This window comes from Tachypleus tridentatus, chromosome 11 (genome assembly GCF_004210375.1).
Source record: "Tachypleus tridentatus isolate NWPU-2018 chromosome 11, ASM421037v1, whole genome shotgun sequence".
Lineage (NCBI taxonomy): Eukaryota > Metazoa > Arthropoda > Merostomata > Xiphosura > Limulidae > Tachypleus > Tachypleus tridentatus.
In genome coordinates, this window is record NC_134835.1 from 92906065 (window position 1) to 92927357 (window position 21293).

The 21293-nt window shown below is 32.4% G+C and overlaps 1 protein-coding gene across 6 annotated transcripts in view; it reads right to left on the reverse strand.

Annotated features, from left to right (window-relative positions):
* The window catches only part of LOC143232773 (uncharacterized), an 89012-nt gene that overhangs the window by 33123 nt on the left and 34596 nt on the right, over nt 1-21293 (reverse strand). For 5 of the 6 annotated variants that reach the window (XM_076468616.1, XM_076468618.1, XM_076468617.1 and 2 more), the window contains exon 2: nt 7922-8046. The exons of the other annotated variant lie outside the window; for it this stretch is intronic. The gene's annotated coding sequence lies outside the window, so the exon portion shown is untranslated. The remainder of the gene's footprint in view (nt 1-7921; nt 8047-21293) is intronic. 6 annotated transcript variants of the gene reach the window in all.

Here is a 21293-nt window from a genome sequence, read left to right on the forward strand (position 1 = left end):
AAAATTTGTATATTGATCATTATTTGTAATAATCGTCATTAAAAATTGCGTTATTGTTTGTATATTAAAATATATTTGCGTCAAAAAAGCTAACTTTGTGTATCAGTCTTGTATCAAGTATCATTAATTATTTGTTTGTTTGAAGTTAAAGACAAAGCTACACAATGGGATATCCCTGCTCTGCTACCACGAGTATCGAAACCCGGTCTTTAGTAGCGGGAGTTTTTAGACATACCACTGTATGCTTAATGTTATAGATATCGTCATTTATTTAACTTCTAAATCTAAATTACAGTTTAACTTAATTTAAGACCATTCGCAGTCATATACGCAACATAATAAATTAGGGGCTCTGTCGGGATGAACTGTAATATGTAACAACAGTTATTTTTTGTTTTTTTTCTATTAACAACAAATATTTTTATCTCCTGTCGAATTTCATAATCAAAGAATATAAATTAAACCGCTGAAAAATCTGCACTACTTCTGATAAAACTTTAATCTTGTATGTAAAAAACTTTATATCTCATAAAATATCTGGTGTATCTAGACAACTTCGGAATTGATAAAACTTTTGTTACTTCCAGTAAAATAGTAATCATAAAGTTATGGTAATATTAGATGTTTTTCACTGAATATCAGCTATTCTTATTATTTTCTTATAATTTTCACAATAAATACTAGGTGTTACGTATTATAATTTATCCCAGACGAGTCTGCAATCTCTTATGTTACGTATTACGATTTCAAACAGCCTAAAATCTTAATTTTAATTTAGAAGTTAATTGGATGTCAGTATTTATCAAATTTATGATATTTGCTAACAGGATTGGCACACACAGTTTTCTTTCATAACACAAATATATTTTAATATGTAAACAATAATACAATTTATAATAACGGTTATTACAAATAATGATTCACGTACAAAAGTTTTACAAACTTATAAATAATGATGAGTCTCCTACCCGCTCTATTCTTGGTTGGCCTCACGTGTTATACCAGTTGACTTTTCATTTAGGAATTTTGAAATACTGACGGCCGAAGTTAATTCTCTGAAGCTGAACGGTTTATAATGTTCGAAATTTATAAACGTTCTTTATCAAATATCTGTAGTTTCCCGATTATTAAGCGTTTATGATGGTTGTAGCTTCCGAAGTTTATAGTATACTGACTGTAACAAACCAACAATATTCTGAAATCTTTCTTGGCGCCTCGATTTATAAACATTAGGCGAGGTTCTCGAAAGATCAGTCGACAATAATGTAAAACATATATTATTAATTCTTATGCTCGAGAATCTTCTACAAATTTAGGAAACAAGCAGGTCTTGTGGAACACATATTTAATAGTATAAGTTACATGCATTTCTAAATATATATTTGACTGAAACAAACATAGATAGTAAAATAAATGTATAATATTAAATTCAACAAATAAGAAGTAAATAAATATTCTTCATAGAATACAATGATTTGAAAATAAAGATCGAATGTATAACAGTTACGTCTTGGTACCAGGAAAAGTTATATTTTTTATTTCTACAAAACGCGATAGGTCAGTTTCACGACTTGTGATGCAAAGTAGAAACTCGTATATGTACTTTGATACATGTACAAGGCTAAATCCTACTTTTTATTTTTTTTATAATATTAAAAACTTTCACTTGTTTAATGCATACTATGTATTAGTATATCATAAACTACGTATATTAACGAGTTCAAGCTAGTTCTGACATTTCAATACATACCTCCCAAGTGGCATAGTGGTACGTCTACAGACACCCACCACTAAAAACAGGGTTTAGATACCTGTGGTGGGCAGAGCACAAATACCCATTGTGTAGCTTTGTGCTTACTTCCAAATGAATATTTCAATATTATAAACTAAAAGCATAGAAAAAGTTTAGTAGTGTATGATTCATATAAAGATGGAAACTAACGATCGCTTAACTACTAACATCATATAACAGTTTGAAATAGATGTATTTTAAATCTAATTTTACTGAAAGTCATCAAAACAAATTTATGAAAATACAGAGACTGTTGTTTGTTTGTTGTCTATCTGTGTGTGCTCTCTATCAGTATCGAAACCAGATTTCTAAAATTATAAGTTAATCTACTGGGGCAGGCGAGAGATAAATAGGAAACTTAATGTTAGTTGTAATTACTAGTTGTTATTGTTAGATTTTAGTTTGTTCGTGACCGCCTTTAAACTTTTCTGATAATCACAGCGACAGCATGCTTTTCTAAATATTACTTTCAGTTAGTCAGAAATCGACAAATTTAAAGTTGAAGCCAACTGTTACTAGTCTAATGAGTAATACATTATTTATATGAAGTCTAACTAAACAGGGTTTCCTTACCTAGAGAAATAAACTTGTATAAATGAGTCAATAACTTAAAGCTGTACAAAGGGAACGAATTAACAATGTTAAGATATTTTAGAATGTTCGTCTCTGATGTTCATTCAAAGCCACATAAGGGCTATTCTATTCGAATATTGGGATTTAGCCGTTACTCTTATAAAGCATTACGACTCCAAAGAGCGGAAAATGATTTTACGGTAGCGGGATGCGAATTGTTAATTGTCGAATTCACAGTCCGAAAACGTAACCACTAGCTTATTATCGGCCCATTCTAGTAAGACGTTGATTATACTATGTAACACAAATCTTGTTCGTGGATAGTATATGTTATTTCTTAATTGCTTATGTTGTAAAAGTACAGAAAATGGCCATTATTCCCTTGAAATTTTGCTTTTGTGACCCGGATAATGAAATTTAGAAATTAACCTATTTTATATGTAAAAACAGGTAAATTTGCACATTTTCATTTACATACGGTCTGAATAAAACAACATATGAATCAAGATTTACACGTATTTATACCAAAGCTATACAAAAATGAACAAAAATATTTAGAAGTGAGTGGTTTTTCTGGATTTGTGTCTGTAATGTAAATCACTTTCACGTATCAACTCCCAAATAGCCTCCCATCATGTTTTCGTTATACGCTCTTTGGTAGCGGCGTTCAAAGTCCTGTACATCTTAGTGGAAGCTCTCGCCTTGTTCATCTGAGTATTCTTCCATGCTCTCCTTGAATTTATCAAGTTGAGCGTCATAAGGGGCTTCCTGCAGCCCATTTTGCCGTAGTTCTTCACTAGAGCCTCAACCAGTTCCACATAATTTTCGGCCTTGTGATTGCCCAAGAAGCCTCAAACCACTGCGACAAATCTGCCCCAAGCCTTTTTCCTTCCTACTGAGCTTCTTGGGAAATTCTGTGCACTCCAGGATCCTCTTTATTTGTGGTCCAACAAAGACATTAGTGCCTCAGACAACTTAGGGAAAAAGTCTAGAAGATACTTGAAAGCTGCAGACTCCTTATCAAAAGCTGTAACAAAATGTATCTTTAAACCCAATCTTATGTGCAACGGTGGGAAAAACACCTTCTGGAGGTCCACTAGTGGCTCACACTTGACATTGTGTCTTCCCATAGAGAACTCGGTCCGTTGTGGCCAGTGCTTTCTATTGTAAAGTGCTGCGGTGTTTCTGCTGTCCCAAAGTCAAAGATAGCAGGAAGACTTGGTAAAGCCTTCTTGGAGACCCATCAGGAATGAAGTTTCCGATAACTTTCCAGCCATACTCATCATACTTCAAGGCTTCTAGCAAGGTCTTGACGCTATTGTATTCCTCTTTGAGGTGCACCGAATGAGCCAGGGAAAGAGTCGGATACTTATTACCGTTATGAAGCAGCACAGCTTTGAGGCTTGTACAACATTGTAGAAAGTTCTTGAAAATTCTTTATGAGCTACTCAGCACTAAATCTACCTGGAATGTTCTGGAAAATGGGTACATTTGAAAATGTTATTACCCAGGTAACAAAAGCATAGTTTGGAGAGAAAAATAGGTCTTTTCCATTTACTTTAGGAATAAGCAATTGGGAAATAACATTTTCTGTCCAGGAACAAGAAAAAGTAAATTTGTTGTTACATAGTATTATATGAATTTATTATTTTATGTAGGATTGAACTGTCGTAAAATTAAAACATAATAACTTACAAGGGAGTTTGTTACAGACTAAATTTATGCGTTATACAATTACTCATACTTTAATTATTCCAATCTAACTCATTTTGTGACCTATATTTCTTTTATGTTGCCAAGTGCACTTGGTTTCTCCAAATACCAATACAAATTTATTGACTTTGTACTTACTACAAAAAAAATCTCGCGAAGTGAAAACATCTTGTCTGTAGGATTCATATTTGTGCACACAAAACTAGTTTAATCAATTTATTAGTCTTGCAAGAATATATTTCGAATAGTTTGAAAATACGATTTTATGAAACTATACTTAATATTTAATAAATAAATATATATATGTAGTAAACGACTTATGAAACAAATTCCACAACAAAAATAAATATTGCAAATTATTTTATATTGATATTAATACTACCAATCTAATTTAATATATTTCAAAACAAAAAAACATGAATTATTTCATTTATTGGTGTATCAGTTGTTATTTGAAAGTAGGGTATCACTATTATCAATATTTCATTGTGCTAAAGGAATATATTTACATTTTTACCAATTTTTTTGGCACAAAATAATTATTTGTTTTAGTCAAATAGAAAGGGAATTGCCTATTTGGGTTTTAAATTATGTTAAATTGAATTAAAACTATTATTTTGTAGTTCGTTTATTCGCTACTTTCTCCAAACCAAGTAGAAAGATAAGTTTCTAAAACACTCATTCACTCAAGTTAGAGCAGCGGTAATTCTTAATATTTATAACCCTACAATGAGCGGTTCGATTCCACTGAGTGAACAGGGCAGATATTATGATGTGGCTTTGCTTTAAAAAGATACCAGCATATTGTAGAAGTTTTTATGTTTTTCAAGCGTATTAATATTTAATACCAGTATATATATATATATACATCTTACCTAAACATAAAAATGATCGTTTTACTACAATCTTTTGAAATCGTTATTCAGTTTCATTGAATTGAATATTACACATTTTTTACATTAATGTCTACACCTTCGAACCAGGACAAAATGAACTGTAGAAATTTTTTTGGGGATTGTTTTGGATTTATTCCAAACTTGGTTTTATAAAAATTTTCTTAAAAGTTATTAACAAACGTTTTCATTAAGGCATATGACATATAACTGTTTATGAATTTTTCTGCTTTAAGAGCAAAATTAAAAACTAGTCTGAGGCCAATTAAAACGTATGATTTCACTTACAATATATTTGTTTTATTGTATGTAATGTTATTACGTATAATTTCCAACCTAAAAGCACTTCGGCCAATTAAAGTTCACGTCCATAGTTCATTAAGACGTAATGCTTATTTATTTCTAAGTTTATTGAAAATGATTTTCATTCGGAAGTGATCATTATAAGGATCATAACGATCCTTATACGTCTGGTTTGTGAGACTTTGTAGACTGTAAATTCTCGTTTCTCATCTTACAAATTAAATTATATCAGTAGATATGTTTAGCTGGATTGCAATGACTTTTTGATTCAGAGGTATTTCTTTATAATCATAATTTCCACTATACAGAGGAAGATGTTTCTGACTGGAATATGACGTGGTTTAAGATGCCCTTTCTCTCTATGATGATTTGCGTATGAGTTTTTCAGTTTCGATAGAAAATGTTGAACGTGATATTTTCTCGATGTTGGATACGTTTGGATTTACACCGTTTAACAATCGCCATGTGTGAAATAGTTTTATTTGAAAGGAACAGTCACATGACATGCCTCTCCAGTCACGATGAAGATTTAAAGACTTTTTACACGCTCCAATAGAATTATTCATTTTCACATACAAGACAGTTTCCTGTTTCAATCGACTGATCCGACTGTTTAATAGAACTAGTAGCTAGCTAACGTCGGTGCGTTTTCCCATAATTTGTGAAATAATTAGTAATTATATCTGGGTTTCTTTCTAGGTGGGTCAGATGTAGACTTGTAGATTTACAACACTAAAATTTGTAGTTAGTTTCCCCGCAGTAGACAGGGCCATTGCTACTGTCTAACTAAAAAACATAAATCATATCTATGGGATTCTGAGTCCGTTTCACTTGTTTTTATAGTAATCTAAATTAATTTAGTTACATGAATAACGTTATGACATGTCGTTGAATTCATAATTCAATGTTCTGGTGAAAAAGAAATCTTTAACACATATAATCTTATTTCTTTTTCTTTAAAAAAGCAAGTAACGCAAATATTTCACAGTAAATAACACGATAGAAGAAAACTGAAATTTTTGAACTCAATATCTTTTTACCCGATGCGATTGTTTAATTAAACTGTAGTGAGCAAACGCATGAGTCAATGCAAAAGAAAGTGCATGTTTATTTACCTAACGTATAAAAACGTTTCAATTATTCAAAACTACCATGGGTCGAATGATTAAAATTTCATTTACGTTAAATGATTAACCATTAGAAGTGTTTTTTACCAACAATTCAGGTGCCTGCATACTTTGTAACATATTTTAAAACCTCAAACTGACGTTAAATATACAGCAATTTTAGTAAATATCCTATGAATCCACCCTAAGCGTTGAATTACGACGATGAACAGTAAAATTTCATCCTCAGTATAAACCAACTGCTCACACTTAAGAGTGTTTACTCCCTCTTAAATCACACAAATATTATTTTACTTTAGTTACTACAATTTTTATCCTTAAAATCAAACTATGTATTGCTATACAATCATAAACGCTCTTATATCGGCTCTTCCTTATTTAAGACCATTTTTCTGTCTGGTTGTTCAAAAGTATATGTTATTGAATTCTTTTAACAATAGATAGAATTCGAAAGGGAATATTTATCATACTGATAAAAACTGTAGTTGACAACCTCTGATTTGACCAAGCAAAAAAACAATGAACAGAGTAACCTTGGTATTTAGTATTTTCAATCTAAGTAGTAGCTGTATAGCTAATTGGCCGGTCAAACACTGTCCATCCCTTATACATTTACTCTTAATTAAATAACAGGACTAACCTCTACAGTTATAACAGCCTCATTTCTCAAAATACAGGGTATGTTCATGAGTGTATCACTGCTCGAGCTTGATACTTTCCGAATTGTAGTTCAGCATGCTAACCAATAAGTTCCACTAAACTCTAGATGTGTAACATACGTAACTTTTGACCAGAGCAATTTACTCACTTAGAAGGAAACTAAAATTCAACCTTGTATTAATAATAACTATAACTAACTAAACATAGTTTTCTTATGTTCTTATTTATAAAAATTAGAATGCCTTATTTTGATCACTTGGTTAATCTCATTGTTAGCAATATTTTCGGCCATAATTTGACTATTTACAATTATACTATGCTACAGAGGTCATATAAACTGTCACGTGATATCCTAAGGATGTGCTTTAGCGTTGTATTCTTCATTAGAGTATTCTATCACCATCCGTGATCCTCGATTAATAAGTTATAAAATCGAACAAGAGATCTTTGAGTTTATTGTGAGTCTAGCCCATGCTTAATCCAGGCCATTATTGTAGAAAAAGTGATCTAACTTAATATTTGTTAAGGGTCTTAGTAAGGTAACGTGTCAATGAAGGATTAGATGTATACATACGTGTGTGCATGTTGTGAATGATCAACAAAACGGTTTTCTTAAAGTGGTTTCACTCAAAAAACTGCTATAGTGTGTACTATGAATCGAGCTTTAGAATTATAGTATCCCTCATGCAGAATATTTGCACATGAATTTGTGAGATATCTAAAAATACTAATTACGACGTATCGTTTCCAATAGCTGGCGACATACAAAGGAAAAAACTTGCTTTCCTCAAACTATAGTGAAATGAATCAATAATAGAAGCGTGTTTCAAAATTGTGAAATAAAAATTAAATGAAAATACCATAGTTTTAATGAATTATCAACTTGTCCCCAACTGGTAGAGCAATAAGTCTACGGATTTACAACGCTAAAATCAGGTGTTCGATTACCGTCGGTGGACTCAGCAGATAGCCCAGTGTCGCTTTGCTATAAGAAAAACACACATTATTAACTTCGATTGAAATATAATAGAAAACTTTATTATCTATTCTAAGTTCTTTTTATTTGCTATTGACTGGCTTAGCATTCTATAACTACTGATTTCGTGACTACATGAAGAATATATATATATACATATACGAGTACGTGACTACAGAAAAAGAATATATATATATATATATAACCTTCAAAAAAAGAAACGCAAAAGGCAAAATATGAGACAAGTTGTTAACAAGTTTATTCCGGGTAGTTCTGTATGACATGTGTGAAACTTTGCACATTCATTGCTGAACATACAAAGTCTGCAAAGGCGAAGTCCACGCTCACTAGGTGAAGTTTAACATCACTCAACGTCAATAACGAATATGACCCCGTGAGCATCAATAACTGCTTGGCATCTCCTGCCCATGGAAGCGATGAGATGACGAACCACATCCTGTGGAATGGCTGTCCACTCAGCCTGCAAAGCTGCTCCAAGCTGAGGTAGAGTCTGCGGTTGAGGTTGTCGCCGTCGCAGACGTCGGTCCAGCTCGTCCCAAAGATGTTCGATGGGGTTTAAATCTGGTGATCTGGAGAGCCAGGGAAGAACGTTGATGTTGTGGTGTCTCAAGAAGACAGTGGTGAGTCGGGCTGTGTGAGAACGGGCGTTGTCATGTTGAAAAACGTCGTTGACGTTCACCATGGGGCCTAAGAATCTCGTCGACGGTTGCGTACGGTCTGATCGGAAATCCTACGCAGCCCTGGTAGGGTTGAGGCAGTAGACGTCGCAGTGGTGGTCCTATCCCGAAGGTGACGTAACCGGATGTTGCGATCTTGTAATGGCGTGGTCACACGAGGTCTGCCAGATCGTGGACGGTCACGAGTTGATCCATGTTTTTGGTGACGATTCCATAGCCTTGTGATGGTGCTTGGGTGGACATTCACAGCTCTGGCAACATGTGATCGAGATTCGCCTTCTTTCAATGGCGTTGTTGCGTTGTGCTTCAGTCAGTCTTGGCGTAACTGTATTGCGTGTCGGTGGCTTAACAGTGAGCTATGGAAACCGAGAACCCGTCACTTTTATAGGGATTTTGCACATGTTGCACTTGCAGAACATGCAGATCTCTTAAACAAATTTATTGGACATGAATGCGTTTTGGCGAAAAATCCGATGTTTTCCTCCGTTTTCAAAGTGCACAGCTTTTATTGTCATTTTGGTCTGACAATCAATGCCTTAACACGTGTAACATCACATACTCTGAGCTTGTAACGTTATTACATATATTTCTCTTTAAAATAACAAAAATATCCCTTTTGCGTTTCTTGTTTTGAAGAGTATATATATACGAGTTCGTGACAACAGAGAGTGTATATCCAGTAATATTTTTTTTCGTTACGAATCAAGATCTCTTAAACAAATCCTGGAAATAGAATGACAAAATCTACATGTGGTTACTTTAAATGTAAAGAAAATCTGTTAAATAATAAAAAAAAAAGTTATAGATCCTAGTTATAGTAAACCTTTTGCAGTACTTGTTAGTTTAGGTTCATCGATGATACTGCCTTGAAACACATTATCACTCAAAATATTGTGGTCTCTGTGTTCTATTTCTTTTAAACAACCAACTTCATCTATCAATGTAGCCATGCACTTTTGTTTCCTGACATTCTATTTTAATTCTGTACAGAATACAACAGAACAAACTTTTGAACTACGTCAATTGTTTTCAGATATAATACTGCATTTTTATTATTTCTGTAATAACCCGAAAACATTATCAAAACAGTTTATTTGGTATTAGTTTTATAATTTACTTTTACAAATACGATCATGATTTGAACACTGGGCTAACAGGGTGTCAGTGGTTTTCTTTGTTTCTTAAAAAAATTAAAGAATTGTGAGAAATATCATTAGTATGGGTGGATTTGAATTTCGCGCAAAGCTACACAAAGGCTATCTGCTCTAGTCGTCCCTAATTTAGTAGTGTAAGACTGGAAAGAAGGCAACTAGTCATCACCACCCATCGCCAACTCTTGAGCTACTCTTTTACAAACAAATAGTGGAATTGGCCATCACATTATAACTTCCCCACAGCTGAAAGGGCGAACATGTTTGGTGTGACGGGGTTTTGAATTCGCGACCCTCAGATTACGAGTCAAGTTCCTTAACCACCTGGCGTTATTAGTATGAATCTATAGTGAGTTATAGTAATTAACTCCTATGTGTATGAGTGTTGAGAAAGTCTTTAAGAACAGATGTTCAAAGCTAACGTTTCCCGAATACAGATTATCTGTTTCCCTCCACCCAGTCTAGTGTATTCTTAAAATCCGACGTGAAAGGCACCCGAATCAATCTCGAATCAAGCCACAGAATATATACTCTCGTTCTTTATCTGTACACATCTACGTATGTAAATATATGTATCTGTTTAACAGACTTTCCATGTATGAAGTAGTACTAAACCTTGTTAAATTAATTATTTCATGAATATACTTTTAGCTGCTAATTGTGTTAAAGTTTCCAGGAAACAATTAATAGGAAAATGACTTAGAGGCTTACATATCGCTGAAGACAGATTGCTTTTATAAATCATTAATTACGTATAAACATATAACTTTTCGGTTAAATGGGAGAACTTGGAAATTCACTTCTCTGTACACTGTGGATCGGAAAAGTATAAAATATCGTGCAAATTTATGTAAAAGTAAATAACAAATTCAAGAGAAATTAATGACTTCTAGTTCGCTAAATTTATTATGGGTTACTCTATGAAAATAAGAATCAAAATGTGTTTGTTTCTTATTTCAAAGTTTTCGTGTAGGGCTACACAAGGGCTATTTGCGCATAACTATCTATAAGTTTGATCTCACAGACAAGAGGGAAGACAGCTAATTAACAACACTAACCACCAAAAACTGGACAATCAATGGCTGATTGAATAGTAAAATCTGACTGTTTCTCTTGCTGTGAACTTACAACCCCAGATTGCAAAACTTTTAACGGAAGCGAGACGCGAACAACGAATTAATGCACATCCACCTACGGTATATGTATCACTATGGGTTCTTCACAAATAAAAAATCAGAGACATGATAATAAACAGAAAAAAGAACATGAGTAAATAAGCAACTGTAAAGATGTGTTAATATTTCTTTGATTATATATGTACTGCAAAGGATTTATAGAAAACTCTAACAATTGGTTTTCAGCGCCTGGATTATTTGTTTTATTTTATTTTTAGCTAGAACACACTGCACTGAAGTTTATGTGAAGAAAATATGTCGGCTAGAATGTATATTTCTTCCTGGTTTAGAGTTTTGCTAGCTACCATTGCTTGCTCCACATCAGATGCTTCTGTAATGACTGTTGTAAATAATCCTCTCGCTTCAAAAAAAGAATAGCTTTTAGAAGAAGCAATCGGCGATGTTAATGCTGAGATAAGTCACGTTTTCCAGTATATTTACAGTAGATACATGATTAGAGTATTGGGTGGGCCTGAAAGGCTTTAATTTACCAAACCAGGACAACACAAATATTTGTGGCTTGTCTTGTACGTGTGCAAAATTAAATAGGAAATCGTGACACTTAAGTCTTCAGTAGTAAAGCCAGTAATTGTTGTTTATGTGGGAACGAATGCTAGACTTACCAAGAGCATTGCAAGTAGTTTCGTCTTAGCGTTTTTGTAAGGCTTCTACGTGTAGTTATGTCGTGATCATAGAAACGCTCAACTAAGTACGTTTTGAATGTTGTCGAATATGAAGCTGAACCCAAACAACAAGAGATTCTTATCAGTGTATTAATACTATACCTCATCATTCGTCTAATTCATATCACTGAATTAATACTATATCTCACAATCCATTTACTTCCTTTCAATATATTAATACTCTACCTCATCATTCGTCTAATTAATTTCACTGTATTAATACTATATCTTATCATTCGTCTAGTTTCTATCAGTGTATTAATAATGTACCTCATTATTCGTCCAGTTCCTGTCAGTGTATAAATTCTATACCTCATCATGGGTCTAGTTTATGTTAGTGTATTAATACTACACTTCGTTTCTTGTCTTAATAAAAAGAAACATGTTTATAGCAAATACATGTAATTACAAACTATTCTCATGTCCCATTTACAAAGCTAAGAGCATTGTTATTTTATAATATTTAACAATAATGGACTTATACCGCTATTGGATACCTTTAGTCTCGTAAAGATTAACTGGAATGGATTAATACTGGTACTACATAACTATAGTGTCGTAAAAGTTAACTGAAATGGATATGTACTAGTGCCACATGTGTAGTTTCGTATCTATAATCTCATTATATTTAACGGGATTGGATTTATAATGTTATTGCGTATCTGTTACCTTAAGAGGTTTAACTGGAAATGAGTTATGCTATTACTCCATATCTATCTGCTTAACTGTGTATATTTATAGTCTAATTATGTCTAATAGAAACGAATTTTTTTATGGTTATTGCATATCCATAACATCATAACACAATAGTTTTCAATATGTGGTGCCGAAACATTAGTGACCTCCCGGGTGCATTCAATTGGACCATTGAAAAGGTTTCACACTTATCGAGATGAAGCGTCAACAGAGTGTATAGACCCCATTGTGGTACGCCGAGATTTAAAAAAACAAACAGTATCAGGTGGTCTACGAAATAAAAATTGAAAATCGCTGTCATAACGTTTAACCTTAGGGATTTATACCGATATATATAAATATATATGTATTGTAAATTTATAGTCTTATAACGTTTAAACAAAATTAATTTATATCACTATTGTATAGATATACAATAACCATACAAGATTTGATATCAAATCTCTTTATTTCTATTGCTTGCTTTGATAAGAGCTTTTATGTTGAAATTAGTTTCCATCTTGCTTGTCCTGAACATTAAAGATATTTAAAATAACTATTTTATGTAATCGGACCTATTCGATTTTCTAGACTCTTACAAATATATCCATTTATTTAACTATATTTATCAAACTATTTGAAAAATACATTTTTCCCCCAATTACTTATAGATACTTATTTAAGAATTAATGATTACTTGTGTACCTTCAAACCAAGTAGAAATAGATGTTTTACGTGACATTAAATAATAAACAGAAAGTAGACATTGTGTAACGCTACCAAATATGGTATAAGTATTATCCAATTATGTGATTTTTCAAGACATAACTCGTAAAAGCGAGATTTAAGTCAAAACTTTAAAGCAGGTTCATTTTTTATCTAGAGTAGATAAGTCAGTTGAAAACCCGTAAGCTAATACAAAAACCTAAAAACCTATTCGTTTGATTTATAAAGCTTCAAAACGTATTAGTGATTATATTATTATTTTCGATGTTTTTGTTTCGCATGTTTCATTCAAACAGATAACAAAATAATGAAACATAGTTTAAAATAATTTTAAGATAATTGTCGCTTAAAGTATGTGGGACATAATTTTAGCCTATGTTAATGTGTTTGAAAGATAGCTTTATCCTAGGTTATCAAGTAAAGAAAAGTTTTAGCCTACTTTAATAAATTTGAAAGGTAACTTTAGCATAAGTTAAAATGTATTAGAGATAATTTTGTTCTGTAGGTGGATGTAAACGAAAACCAGTTCTAGCTCATATTAACGTACTGAGATTGTTTTAGCCTGCAGTAGCATGTTTTAGAAATTGTTTTAGACTCTTTAATATTTTTAGTGGTAGTTTTATTCAACTTCTTATACACTTACAGGTAGTTTTAGCTTACCTTAAAAATGTTGTAAAGATACTATTAGTATTAATGCTATAGCTCCTCATTCGTCTAGTTCATATTAGTATGTTAATACTATATTTTATTATATCCATCTAGTTGATGTCAGTGTATTAATATTATACTATGTTATGTAATAACAACGTATTATAGCTCATTATATTCGTTTTTGTGCAATTTTAAAGTCTTTTAACTACTTTTCTACGTTATTTGAAGATTGTGCACGCGTTACTAATGGAATTAAAATCAAGTAGTTTTAACGAAAAAGAAATTAATGGTGTAAAACTTTCACTCATAAGATATCGCCTTGTTTTGTAATAGATGTCACGTCTTTAACATGAACATTTTATATACTCAAATCGTTTCAATATGCATTTTAAGATTAAAATATTCTTTAGTCAAAACAGTCGTAAAACGTATATTAAACACAATTAATTTAAAACATCACAACTCATCTATTTATATAACCTTATTCTGACGCAAGGGTGGTTTTTAATAATATATAATCAAAATTTGTTTTTGATTTGAATTCGAACTATTAGATGCTACACAGCAAGTCCAAGGTTTGACCCATTATAAGCAGCAAAAGTCGCTTTTCACATTCGGTTAAGAGTAATCGCGCAGGCGGCGAGTGTCATTGATTGATTGTTCTTCTTATTAAGTAAGAAATAAAAATAATATAAAGAGAAGATACAACTATGTAGCATCGTTTTTTATTGTTGTTTTTTTTAGTTATTCTAACTATTCTTAAGATCATTAATATCGCATAGATCTGTGTTATGTTCTATCACAGTCCACGCCACTCCGTGGGACAGTGGCAAGTCCAAAACGTTATAACACTAGAAACCAGGTTTTGACACCAGTGGTGGGCGCTGCACAAATATTGTGTAGCTTTGTGTTTAATTCTAAATAAGTGAAAATAATATAGTTCACCCTCCTCTACCGTATTGAAATACGGGTCTAATCGTGAAGGGGTTGCCGAAAGCAATTAATCTTTCCCCGCTTAAGATACACAAGTAAATAAAACAACACTTTCTTCCAGTTTAAGATTCACAACAAAAGAAAATAATACTTTTTACCACCTTACGATACACAACCAAATAAAACAACATGTTCTTCCAGTTTAAGATACACAACTAAATAAATCAACACTTTCTACCAGTTTAAGATACGCAACTAAATAGAACAACACATTCTACCAGTTTAAGATACACAACTAAATAAATCAACACTTTCTACCAGTTTAAGATACGCAACTAAATAAAATAATATTTTCTACCAGCTTTAGTTACACAAATAAATAAAACAACCCTTTCTTCCAGTTTAAGATACACAACTGAATAAAACAACACTTTCTTCCAGTTTAAAATACACAACTAAAGAAAATAATACTTTTTACCAGTTGAAGATGCACAACTAAATAAAATAACACTTTCTACCAGCTTAAGATACACAACTAAATAACATAATACTTTTTTACCACCTTAAGATACACAACTAAATAAAACAATACTTTTCTACCAGCTTACAATACACAACTAAATAAAACAATACTTTCTACCAGTTTAAGATGCACAACTAAATAAAATAATACTTTTTACCGCCTAACGATACACAACTAAATAAAACAATGCTTTCAGATCAATAATTAAAAACAAAAGTAGAATGTTAGCTTTGAAGCACGCCGCACACATGCAATTTACAAAATTCCATGGGCCCGGCATGTCCAAGCGTGTTAAGGCGTGGGTCTTGTAATCTGAGAGTCGCGGGTTTGCATCCCTGTCGCGCCAAACATGCTTGCCCTTTCAGCCGTGGGAGTGTTACAATTTAACGGTCAATCCCATTATTCGTTGGTAAAAGAGTAACCCAAGAGTTGGCGGTGGGTGGTGATGTCTAGCTGCCTTCCCTCTAGTCTTACAGTGTTAAATTAGGGACGGCTAGCACAGATAGCTCTCGAGTAGCTTTGTGCGAAATTAAAAAAACACAAAAAAACAAAATTCCATGGTTATTTAGAGGAAAGATACCGATATATTAATAATTAAATGTTTTTAAACACAATGTGCATTGTGTCTAAATTTATTTTAAACTTTGATTTAGCTACTTATTTTTAGGTATTTTTTCATAGATAGAGTTCTGTGATAGAGTTCTGGATTTTGTAGCTGATGTTAGCACAGACTATCCTATCCTACATGCCTTAAACTACGAGTGCTTTATAAGAACAGCTGTAAATTCCTTAGTGTGGTTAATGGATGGTAAGGCATTGCTGATTGAGTGCTTTTTCTCTGGACATTAGTTCAAAATTATAGAGAAGGACAGATGGCCTTGGTTGTACTTTGGCCATGAATACAAAAATACAAAAAAAAAATTACAATACAAACTCGAATTTGATATTCCATTCAGAAACTACCGTGTGTTTGGACACAGAATGTCCCCAATAGTTGAATATACAATAACATATGAAATTGATATTGGTTTTTTTTTGGACTTCAGCACTATGAGCCTAATTAAATCGACATGTATCTTGCTAATAAAAAACAAATAAAAATGCCGAACCTCGGATGCCTCATTTTTGAAAATCACGATATTTTGCTGCCAATTAAACTTAGAAAAGAAAGATATTGAGGGAGCAACGATCCAACTGCGAATTAATTTTTTGTTTAATAGTAACTTCGTAAACACTCCGATTTAAACAAATTTCTACTCTTTTGAAACAGACGCTCCCTCTTCTTTCACTGAATAAAAACAGTGGAACTTTAAGTTACAAACAAAAAAAACAGTACACAAAGACATTATTCGATAAGATATAGAATTACAATAAGAGTCCTGCTGTGAAGCATATACATAACCGGATTTGTAAACTCTTGAGAGACGAAATGTTTAAACGTTTTGAACAAGCTAGTCCTCTCCATCATTCTTTCGAAGACTCATGTCCTGCATGTAGCTGGTGAAGAAAGCTAACTAGCTGCTACTGCAGCCGTGGGAGGTGTTTGTATGGAACCAATAGTGCAGGAATAAGCATGTTTGTTTAAACTATACAAGCAATGGCCCATGTCATTGCCCACATTGAAAGCATAAGTATATTCCGACACAACTACTTGCCTCAAAACAAAAACTGACATAGATTTAGGTAATTTTGAAGTCACGAGCCATATTTTTAACTCTCCAGCGATTGTTTTAGATGTCAGTTTGTGTTTCACTAATGCATTAATTTGAAAGTCAGTTTTATTTATTGTAGAAGTTACATTTACATACGTAGTATTAAAATTCACAAGCATATATATCATTAAGTTATTCACCATTTATATATACAAACTAAAGATAACTACTTAAAGCTTTGAAAATCAAATATCAGGTCTAAGTTTATGCTGCTACAAAATTTATAAATAAAGAAATATTTGATTGAATTTTTTCTGCCATATGTGAAACGTCAGAATTCTAGAATATTAGATTCTATAAGTATTTTTCATTTACTTATTTTTCTCAAATAAAATACTTAGATCCACTCGTGTGTGTGTTTAAAATGTACGTGTTTCTATGTATAGCAGTAAGTTGACCATTTAGTAATGTTTAACCAGTTTCTGTTTTTATGTTGTTAACCGATTATCACGAAGATAGTTTCCTTCTGATCAAAAGCAATAGATGCAAATAAAGAGCTTGAACAATAAATGTACGATATTTTATTGTTTTCTTTATAGTGTTATTAAATATCATGTTCTATGGAATGGATATTGTGAGTGATGTTCCTAGTGGTTCTTGTTCCTGGCTATTTTATGTATTTACTTATTTTAAAAACTAACATAATGTTAAGGAATCAACCACCTAGCCATGATGGGCCTTCAAAGATGGTGATCTTAAATCAGCAGCATTACAGACACACTCGTTTGTTGTTGCAGGTGTTCAAACAATGTTTGATAACTTGAATGGATCGCTACTGACGTCACGATTTACTCCTTGTTAACTAGGTAGGGTTAGTATTTAAAGTTTGAATACAGCATACACTGCAGCAAGTAAATATGTTTAAAGAAAATAACCATTTCTATCTGGAACAGGCTAACTAGTAATGAATTTTCAGTTTAACACCCATTTAAGCTTTTAACATCCATCATGCATCTTTGTCTCGGTTCTTCTGTATAATTTTCCTCCGTCATTCATGAAAGCCAACCATTAGAATCCAGTTATCAATTACCCTCGACCTCAGAGACTTCTCATACTATTTGGACATTCACGTCTCACAATATTCCTGCCATAGTTAAGCTTTGATATTTTTGTTTTATTTCTCCGTATACTTTGAATATGTATAGTTGTAGAAGTTATGTAATATGTTTATCAGACTATGTTTGAACACATTTTTTACTTAGATAACGTCTCTTTACTGAAACAATTCCCAAAAGTTATTCATTCCATAATAAAAGCTCATGAACATCTGATTCAAACAAAATTATCTTTTTAGTATGCGAAATGGGAACTAGAATCGTTTTATGATGCTTAAGTAGCTAATTTTTTTAGTACTCTCAATGGAATTTAGCATTGCTTTATGTTGCTTGAAAATCTGGTTTCCTTAGCATGCTTAACGCAGGAATTAGTATTATTTTATGTTGTTTAAGGAGCGTACTTAACAAGTGTAATCAGTTATTCACAAGATTAGTTCGTATGGATATATTACTTGAAAAGCAAATACATTTTCCTCTTACGGAGCTTTTCTTGACCTGCACAGCTATGGGCAAAATCAGAGTTATGTTCTTTAATACCAGCCCCCTCTCTCGATAGTTTCAACCCTACTGTGTTTAATATTCGTGTATATTTCTAGATCTTTACGTAATGTTCATGTAATTTATGGAGCCAAGAAAAATACCGGTTTCTTTGTGCATGTTTTACCTGTATGTCTTTGTCTCAGTATAAATAGAGACTATCGTTTGCGTTACATATTGTCGTAATCGTGTTCAGTCTGTGTCTTTTCTATGACCAATAAAAAAAAGGTCGTTCGTGTTACAAATTGTTGTAGTTGTGTTCAGCCTGTGTCTTTTCTAAGATCATTTGATTTTGGAAGATAATTACTGTTCATAAAGTATACATTTACAACCAAGCTTACATTTATATATATAATTAAAAGGAATAAAACGTTACAATCATTACATAATAAATAAAACGTTACAATCATTACATAATAAAAACGTTACAATCATTACATAATAAAAAACGTTACAATCATTACATAATAAATAGCTATTAAAATAGGCAAGTTCATGCTCTAAGGCCCGGCATGGCCTAGCGCGTAAGGCGTGCGACTCGTAATCCGAGGGTCGCGTGTTCGCGCCCGCGTCGCGCTAAAACATGCTCGCCCTCCCAGCCGTGGGGGTGTATAATGTTACGTTCAATCCCACTATTCGTTGGTAAAAGAGTAGCCCAAGAGTTGGCGGTGGGTGGTGATGACTAGCTGCCTTCCCTCTAGTCTTACACTGTTAAATTAGGGACGGCTAGCACAGATAGCTCTCGAGTAGCTTTGTGCGAAATTCCCAAACAAACAAAAAATCATGCTCTAATAGCTATTTATGATATAATAATTTTAATGTTGTATTTCTTTTAATTGCGTATATAGATGTTTCATACATGTCTTAATTTAAATTATCTAAGCTTACACTCGTCTGAAATATGACTTCCTAAATATATTTTCATTTAATATTTCATAACTTTTCTCTTTTATTGTACATACATATCTCAACTGTGATACAAAGCGATGTTTGAAGTATCATATTTTAGACTCCTGAATTTTCTTATGCACTTGTCACATAATTCATATTTTAAAATGGATATGGTTTCTTAGTAACCGCAACTAAGCGTGAAGAAGAATGAAGCAAACTTGTATTTCACGTTTTTATCAATGTATATTACATAAAACAACGTTGCATTACTACTTAACTGGTGCTTTAAGTGTTACGTGCAATATATATATACACACATACGATGAGCACATGTAATATTACACGAAGACAAACTAGCCCTTTCAATTTATTAGCATTTCAGGGTAATATTTTAATGGGTTTTTGCATCCATTGCATCTTATTGAGGTGTGATGTATCACAGTTTCTAACAAAATTGTGAATTTACACTTTTTTGTAAAATCATACTTTTCTAGAGTATAATCGATAAAGTGGATCAGTAATGCAAAGATGTCAAAACACCTTGTTGGTGTGCATGTGCTTTGTATTCACTATGAAAAAAACCTATACACTGAATAGATGAAGTGATTAACACATGTCGATCAAATTGTAGATAGTACTGGACCTCCCTTGAACTTAGACATCGAAATTAAATAATTTTCGGAACACCAAGTTTATTTATTAATGAATAGATGTACTGTCAATTATTTGTTGTAGTTACGAAAAACATCACCTAAAGACTAGTCATTTTATTATGAAATTCACTCTTAGTGACTCAGCGGCGTATCTGCATACTTACAACTCCAGAAACTGGGTCTCGATACCCCTGGTAGACAGAGCACAGTTAGCTCATTGTGCAGCTTTGTGTTTAATTACAAACAAACAAACAAACAAACAAACCCCACACCTGAGTAGTTCGAAGCGTCGTTCGGTTATCTTGGCGAGTTGTAATTACTGATAAAAACAACAACAAAAGAACAACAATAAAATTTTGGTGAGGATCGTACGCACTGATAATAAATATTATTTAAGTAATTTGAAACTTTGATCCAGATTTTTAAACTATTATTTAAAAGTAGTTCTTTGATTGTCGCAATCTGTTTCATTCCTATAAAAGTAACCATTAACCGTTAATTAATTACTAACAGTCGTGAATTTTTTTCAGTTGATTTCAAAATATTTCCGGAACATTTAGAAACATTGTCTTTATTTTTCTCTAAAGTTTTTTAGGTTTTATAATTTATAAAAGTCACCAAGTCTTTCATACCTCGCGTCAAAGAGCCCTTAACAAAGCAGCAGTCTATTCTCAAAAGTACCTAGCAAAATGTTTTATGCCAAATTCTCTCATTGTCTTGCGGACCATAACACTTATTTAGTACATTTCTCTAAAATTTTATGCATATTTGGATAATTGTGACCAGCTGTAGTTAATCTGATAGAACTACAATTATAGTATAGACTTTAGGGTTAGAAACATACTTTATTAACAGAAATTGAACTAACTTGTACAACAACTGTTTATCGTAACACCTTAAGTTATATTATCCAACAATACCGTTTTATTTTTTTAAAAAAACGAATGTGAAAAATAAATGCATCTTAGGAGTTTGTGTGAAAAATTCTTTAGACAAGTTTAGAATCATATAATAAGGTTTATCGTAAGAAAAACAAGAGTTCAATAAATACATAAAAATGGTCGTGCTCACAAAAATATATTTGAAGAAAATATAATTATTCATTTCTTTTTAATGGTCTAAAGTACTGTCAGCATACAATTATAAAAAAAACAAGATTAATCATTGAAACACATTAAATGTGGTTTCCTCAG